The sequence below is a fragment of the Ochotona curzoniae genome, unplaced genomic scaffold (genome assembly GCF_017591425.1).
Source record: "Ochotona curzoniae isolate NIBS_2020 unplaced genomic scaffold, NIBS_Ocur_1.0 contig_430, whole genome shotgun sequence".
In the NCBI taxonomy this organism is placed as follows: Eukaryota; Metazoa; Chordata; class Mammalia; order Lagomorpha; family Ochotonidae; genus Ochotona; species Ochotona curzoniae.
The window spans coordinates 17025882-17034268 of record NW_024466219.1 but is presented as its reverse complement, the minus strand read 5'-3'; positions in this window follow the sequence as shown (position 1 = coordinate 17034268).

The following is an 8387-nucleotide window of genomic DNA, read 5'->3' as shown; positions in this document are numbered from 1 at the left end:
ATTTGGAACATCTGCTGCTGCCTTTCCAGTTGCATTGGCGAGAGGCTGGATCCTAAGTGGAGCAGTTGGAGCTCAAACTGGCGCACCTCTGCAGTATGCCAGCCAACCCATGGCTTAATTCACTGTGCTGTAATGCCGACCCCTCATTAACCTTTTTTAAAGTAATATTTTTATGGACACGTGCATATGGCAAAATGAGCAAGTCATAAACTTTCAGTACCAAGTGTGCACAGCCCATAACTAACATCCAGACCAGGCCAACAAACAGTAGAGCATCACCAGTCCTGCCGGAAGATGCTCACAAGTTTTCCTTGTTACTGACCGCCTTTCCAAGAGTGACCCCTCTGCTGATAATGTCCCAGCTTTGTTTTGCTTGTTCTTCACAATGTACCAGTGGATCCACGCAGTTCTCTTCTGTGGTCTGCCTTCAGTCACTTATGTTGCTAATGACATTCATCATGTGTGCTGTTGTAGGTTTCCATTCTCGCAGCTGTATCAGATTCCGTCTTTTGCTGGACCACAGTTTCTTATCTGTTGTACTCATGGGGTATTTGTTTTCTGTACAGACTTTGGCTGTTAGAAACAGTGCTGATATAGGTATGCATCTGTGAACATACATACATGTGTATAAACACACATGTACCTTTACATGTGTAATTGTTGGGCATAAACTCAGGAGTGGAATTGTTGGATTGTGGTTTTAAAAACACCAGATCACAGGCCCAGCGCAGTAGCTCTGCAGCTAAAGTCCTCCTTGTCTTACATATGCCATATGGATGTTGGTTCTAATCCTGGTAGCCCTGCTTCCCATCCAGCTCCCTGCCTGGGGCCTGGGAAAATAGTTGAAGAAGACCCAAAGCTTTGGGACCCTGTACCTGTGTGGGAGATCTGGAAGACGTTCCAGGCTCCTGGCTTTGGATTGACTCAGCGCCAGCCATTGCGGCTGCCTGGGGAGTGAATCAGTGGGTGGAAGATCTTCCTGTCTCTCCTCTCTGTATATCTGACTTTGCAATAAAAAGAAATAAATCTTAAGAAAAACCACACCAAACCACTTATACCAGTTATATTCCTACTAGCAAAGTAAGAGAGTTCTGGTTGCTCCATGTCTTGGCCAGTATCTGACTTTATCTTTCTTTTTTCTTGTTTTGGTGGGTGCTTGGTCATACTGTGCTTTGATATGAGTATGCATTTTAATGATACTGGCATTTGGGTTTCTTGAGAAGTGCCTATTTAAGTCTTTTCTTCATTTTTCTGTTGGATTCCCTATGTATGTTTTTGGATGTACTGAATACTTCAAAAAAATTCATGGAAAGTGAAATTTGAAAGGTTTATTTTGGCACAAAAATGTTGAAGTCCATATATAGCTCTTTATCCCCTTTATGAATAGGTCATAGAATTTTTTTGTATCAAAACAGACTTCTTTGAGTCTATGTTCCATGAACTTTTTGAAGTGCTGCTGTAATCTCTCCCTTCGGTAGCTTTTGGAATCCATACCTTTGGTGATATCCCTTGGGTTAAGCCTTGTGAGTGCACTGCATTGTGGAGAGTGCTTTGTAGAGGGACCGCCTGTTCTTTGCTAGTTGTGTTGAGGTGGAGACTGCGTGCTTTCAGTGCTTGTCCACAAAGGCACTCTTGGGATCTTGGGTGGGGCAGGGACTCATCAAGTTCTTGGCATATTAAGTGCTGCTGGTGCCTTTGGGATCACATCAAAACTATTGTTAATATCCTAGGGTTTATTATGTGCCATGTAGTTTTCTAGGCATTTCACATGGGCTAACTCATTTATTCCTCCAGCGAGCTTATTAGTTAAGTACTATTTCTTCGCCTCATTTTCTTTTTCTTTCTTCTTTTTTAAAGATTTAGTTATTTATTTGAAAGGCAGAGTCATGGAGAGGGAAAGACAGGAAGAGGAAGATCTTCTGTCCGTTGATTCACTCCCCAAATAGCCACAATAGCTGGAGCTGGGCTTGTCCAAAATCAGAAGCTAGGAGCTTTGTCTAGGTCTCCCATGTGGGTGCAGGGACTTGAGGACTTGGCTCATCTTTCTCTGCTTTGCCAGGCACATTAGCAGGGAGCTGGATTGGAAGTAGAGCAGCTGGGACCTGAACCAGTACTCATATTGGATGCTGGTGCCACAGGCAGAGCTTTATCTACAGTGCTGGCGCTACCCCTTATTTTTAAGTGAGGAAACTTAGACCAGCAGAAGTTCCCTAATGGTGTTGGGCCACACAACCAAGAGTCTGTCTAGTGGAACCTATGTTCTCAGTCACTGTATATGTAGAATATCGCATTCTCCAAAATGGCCCAGTCAGTTCCTGCTGAGTGAGGGAGCTTGACATGGTAGGTTAGATAAAGTCTACATTGAAAAGGGAAGATTGTCTGGCAATGGCAGATTTTGGTAGGGAAAATAGTTGTAAACCAACCTGATGTATTTTTGCCTATAGTTGCATGTGTTGCTGATTAGTCATCATGGCGAACATTTGTGGATTGAATGGATCCACAAATTGTGGATCCACAGATTGTGAATCCTGCCTCACAGTTGAGGTGAACTCAGAGGGCACTGGAGGGACCGAGACCCTGGCAGGCACCTCAGTGGCAGCCATGATGATGGCCCAGGTAGAATTCAAAGTGTGGCCAGCAGCATCCAGTTGTATAGCCCCAAGGCAGCCCTGCTCATGGTAGCGGAACAGAGTCTGATGTCAGCAGGCGAGGTGTCCCAGTTATAGGCAGCCAGGTCAGGAGAGGTCTCAGCAGGAGTGCAGGGCTGGCAGGATTCAAGGTCAGGTAATCCAGAGTCACAAGGTTGCAAGCAGTAACAGTTCAGGCTGGCTGGAAACAGAAGCCAGGGAGCCCTTGGAGGGAGCCAGTTCCCTGGGGCTGGGTTCCCCTCCTGAATGAGGCCTTTCTTTTCAGGCTGTTCCCAGTGCCTGGGAGGAATACACCAGACCTCATGCGGGGTGGGGTGGGGTGAATTGGAGACTTACCCAATGCTGCCAGTGGAGCCAGAAAGAGCCTTGAGCCTTTGCGAACGTCTTGCCAGACTCTTCATTTGATGGGTGAGGAAATTAAAGTTTAAGTGAGAGGTTGTTGAGCGAGTGGGAGAGCCAGCAGTGAAGCTGGACATGGTATAATTTTTCTCCACTTCTTGTGTCAAGTAAGGTGAGGTGTGTTGGGAAGAGCGGGATTGGGAAGTAGGAAGCTCTGTAGTGCAGACCGAGAGCACCTGGGTAGAGCAGGGACAGGGGAGATTGGCTCTGGCACAAGCCTGCAGAACAGCTGGGCTGGGTTCAGGAACAGCTAAGCAGCTGCTCAGGTGACTGCCTGCAGCAAGCTTATTTGTATTAAAGCATAGAAAAAATTGATTGGAGAACAAGGTCTTGGCATTTAAAAAAAATATGTTACATACACCTGACATGAATGTCGCTGACTTGGTCCCTGTGAAGTGTTCAGCTGAGTTGTATTGAGTACCCTTATTGTGGGCTGCAGCCTTCACCCTCCTCTTCCCCAAGGACTCTTCCTGTGTGCAGGGCTGACCATCTGCACCCATTAACCCACAATTCTTTTTCCCCTCAACCCCCAGCCCTTGGCCACCATCCTCTCCTTTCTACCCTTGATTGCTTTTTATTTATTTTTTCTTTTTTTGTGGTTAGCAGTGTTGTATACACGGCACCTGCTGTTAAAGCTGTCTTGGTGGTGAGTTAAAATCTGCCGTGTGTAGACAAGTTCATGGGGCAATAGGAACGTATTTTAGTGTTTATGTTTTTGCGACTGGCTTATTTCACTTAGCGTGCTGTCCTTGGGCCCTACACCCAATTGGTGTGTGTCCAGATTTTCTTCCTTTTTAAGTTAAGGCTGAATTCCATTGGATGGCTACAACCCGGTATACTTATCCATTCATTCCATTGCCAGACCCTCAGGGTTAGAACTTCAGTATGATTTGCTCATCGTGACTAGAATGGATCCTGCCTTTAGTAGGAATCAGTAGGTAGTTGCTGCATAGATTTTACTTATGTTGAGCATGAGCGATACCCAAATGGATTTTCTATCAGGCGTTTCAAGTCGACCCTGGACTCAATGTCAAAAGTCGCCCCCATGGGTGAGGGATTTGGTGACAGATGTGGAGGTGCTTCCAGGGACATGGGTTGAGCAAAAATAGTGGGACCCAGAGTTAGTGCAAGTGGGAGCAGTCATGAAAGAGGCAGGAAAAGTGGCCTCAGTGTAGTGCCTTGTGCTTAACACAGGAAATTAAAGAGAAGGGGATGATGATGATGGGTGGCCACCTCAGGAGGGGAGGGGCCTGAGGACAGAACACTGGAATCGGTCAGTTGGCAAGAAGTGACGGAGTCAACTCATGAACTCTGCTCTGGCACCATTGGTCACAGAGAGAAATTTTATTTTTAACAGAGATTTTTAAGAATATTTATTTACTTGAAGGATGGAGAAAGAGAGAGGGAGGAGCTGGTCCAGGAACTTCGTCTATATTTCCCACAAGATGGCAGAGACCTGTGTACTCAGGCATCATCTGCTGCCTCTGGAGGCACATTAGCAGGGAAGTTAGATTAAATGCAGAGCAGCTGGGAGTTGAACTTGTGTTCTGATGTGGGATGCTGATGTTGCAAGTGGCAACTTAAGCCGCAGCAACAGCCCCCAAAGAGACTTCTATATAGTGGGGTGGAGGGTTCCATGCCTCAACAAGCTGCTGTACCTGCAAGCACCAGCCTCCCACAGGTCTACCTGTTAGTGTCCCAGATGTTCCACTTCCAATCTAGCTTCCTGCTTATTGCCTGGAAAGATAGCCAAGGGTGGCTCAAGTGCATGGGCCCTTACGCCCATGTGGGAGACCCAGAAGAGCTTCTGGCTTCAGATCAGCTCAGCTCTAGCAATTGAAGCCATTTGGGGAAGTGAATCAACAGATGGAAGATCTTTCTGTCTCTCCTTCTCTCTGTAAATCTGCCTTTCAAATAAAATGAAGAATAAATTAAATCAATGGAAACAGCCAGTGCTATCAAGCACTAGACAGCAGGTAAGAAGCAGGGGGCAGGCAGCAGTCAAGACTCATTAGCACAGATTGTTCTGAGGCATCATGGAATTCTTTAACTTGAGCATGGACTTGAAATACAGTTGGGCTGTGCACTGCTAAGAATATGGACAAGTAAAGGAAGCAGTGGGAAAAGCTTGATTGGAAGAATGGGCCTTGTCCAGGGCGTAGTAAGCGTACCCGAGTGAGGAGACATGGACAATGTGGAAAATAGGTTGGTACTTCTGTTATTTTCTCTTCTTGGGAAGCTGGCATTACCACACCCAAAGGCTGCTAACTCTGACATAAGTTAACATCCCTGTTAATTGTTACTAGACACTAAAGAGTTCCCAGGGCAGCTATGGCTCAGTATGTTTGCTAGTGCCCCAGAAGCGTGATTTCATAGGACAGATACACCTGATTCAAGTGTGAGTGTGGCTGTTTCTGAGTTGCAGGCAGGAGACTCCAGAGTCTCCATTCTATTTAACCAGCATTCTCTGGGCACCACCTGAGAGCTGTGTTTGGCACTAGTGGTTGGGGTAGAAACATGACAAAAGTTGTGATGGAGAAGAGGTAAGAGATGAGCCTTGGCTGTCCATAGGCTTATACAGGTCTTTGTAGACCTTACTTTCAGCAAAAAGATGGAGAAAGTGGATGCCTCATGTGCTCCCGCCCTGTTATGCAGCTTCTTCTGTAGTTGCTGAGTGCCTGATGGTCAGTCCTAGGACCCAGTGGAAGTCTTAAAAAGTAGAGATGCAGAGGTGGGTTCAGGGAAGGGCCAGGTGAGTTTGTCACTGTGCACACACCCTGGTCTACCTGTGTCTGTGATGTCAGTAGATGATGACATTATGCTACTGTACTTTGCTGACTGATATGTCACCATGTGATGTGTGTCAGCAATCTCACTCATACCTTCAGAAACAGTGGCTTGGTAACTAGCATATGTATATCTATAAGGTTGGCCTTAGCTGAGGGAGGAAACCCTCAATACTGACTGCAGGCCAGCTCTGCTCAATCTGGGCTGCCTGGAAGCTGTTTCCCTCAGACAAAATGCCTGGAGCATCCCTCAGGATGTGAATGAAGGACCCAGACACACATAGCCTGGATGTTTTGCACCAGGAACCTATCAGATGTTGCCCAGCAGTGCAGGGACCACAGCAGAGAGCATGTTGAGCCTCCCCCCACCTGCCAGCAGTTCAGAAATGCTGCACAGGAAGCCAGGACCCGGACACAGGAGGCTGCCGGCCTCTCTGGACCCATGGCTGTAGCGTCTCCAGCACCGCTGCTCACCACACCCCACAGCAGGTTCCCTCATGCCTAGTAGTCTGACCCAGTTTTTGGGGAGTCCAGGTTTCGGGGAGTCTGGTGTGCAGATGGTGGGATAGTGATGAGAATTGAATTTATCCAGCATTTGCAGCATTCTAGATGCTGTTTCTAATTTGTGTGTGTTGTTGTTGTTGTTGTTGTTTGCTTATGTGTGAGCTCATTTAAACCTCACAGTAACTCTGGGTTAATTGTGCTTGACAGATTAGGAAATTGAGTCACAGGAAGTACAGGCCTTCCCCTGAGCTCGCTCAGCTGTAATAAGCAGAGTTGCCTACTGATCTAACCTGACTCCAGACTGTGTCCTCGCAGACCACACAGCCTTACCAGGGATGTGGAGGGGCCTCTAGGGGCCAGAGAAGAGAGGTCAGCTGCTGACCAATCAGACTCCTAGATCCGGTTTCTTCTGGTTGGAGCCAGTGGCCCCTGCTGCTTCAGGGAGGGATGGCTGCCCTGTGTGTTGCCCAAATTTGCCAGCAAGATTAGCTTGTACCTCGTGTCAAAACAAGCCAAGCAGGAAAAAGACCAACAGGCAGCTCCTGATTCAGGCAGAAAAACTGTGCCAGAGGCTGGCATGGCCCAGTGGGAAGACTGGCCGTGGCCAGTGTTGTTCAGTGGGATCTAAGATGCATGGTCCCTGTCAGACCACCAGGGCCCAGCCCACCATGGTACACAGCCTCCAACAACCACCTTCGCGATGCTGGAGCCCTTTGCGTCCTGTGAGATTCAGAGGGATCCTTGTCCACTTGTGGGCAGCCTGGCACTGGCCTGGGGACGTAGGATGACTCCACTATCCCCTCTGCAGCAAAAGGATTGAATTTGAATTATGGTTTCCAAAAATACTTTTTATTTTATTTTTTTAATTGCAGTAAAAACCTTTCCTTAAAACCGAGTCATAACTGCTGGGTGTGGAATTTGAAACGCTTAGGAACAGAGCTGTGAGTGTCACAGATGGCCCTGACTGGGGTGGTGGGGAGCCTGGGGCAAGTCGGACTTGTCCTGGAGTCCTCCTGGAGCCCTTCTGGTTCTGCCCTGGTGCACTCCATTCCTGCCCCTCTTTTTGCCCTTGCTCTTGCTGTCCTGGTTGAGGACTTTGCATTCCTCTGCTCCTGCCTCCTAGTGGAGGATCTTTGCCTCCAGTGATTTCTTTCCCTTCTAGGTTCCTATCACATTAACTGTTTCAGTCACTGGGCTCCCCTCCACTGCCCAGCAGTGGGTATATACGTGTTTACCAGCTCTCTGCATACACATGACAGTGAGTACTATGTATGCATAGTACATATATGTGTATATACCTGTACTTACAAACATGCAGACATAGCCTTTAAGCAAACAGTGTATCTTTTTGTTTCTGAATGCCTGGTACATACCAGATCCTCAGTAAAGGCTTTTAATCTCCAGATTAATCCGTGTCTTTCCTAACCATCTTACCCATGTGTAGTGGGGTTCTGTGGCTGGACTATATACTGTTTTGCTCCTGGGAAGCCCTCAATTTGAATTTCAGTTCTGCTAGGTACTAGTTTGGGAAATGCACTCACCTTTCGCATGTGCATCATAACTTCTTGGCCTTTTGGCTAAGATCAAGTATAATAACTTTCTCTGTCTTAAAGTGTAGTAACTTTGTCCTGGGGCTGCAGAAGCAGCCTGGCTGATGGCTGTGGCACCTCCTGGCTGAGCCAAGGCTTACCGCCACCCAGGGACTAAAAGAGAAGCTGCTGGAGGCATCCGCGAGACTGCTTCTTCTCAGCCTGTGCCAAACACTGGACCTGGAGTGGCAGAGCAGGTCTAAGGCTAACTTTGCTCTAAGGGGCCAGGAGGAAGTGCAGGTGCAGGCTGGATTTGCTGCTGGTTGCAGTTCTCATCACTTATCGCAGTCACGGTTGTTGCTAGTGCATATGGGCCCCTCTGCTTATTTCTTCCCTGGAATGGCAGTGGGGGTGGGATGGGTGGTTCCTCCTTCCACAAGTGTCTCTGCCTGAGAGGTACGCACTTTCAGGAGGTTCTGTGAGAAGCAACTGTGGCTTGACTATCCTGGATTTGGCCATAA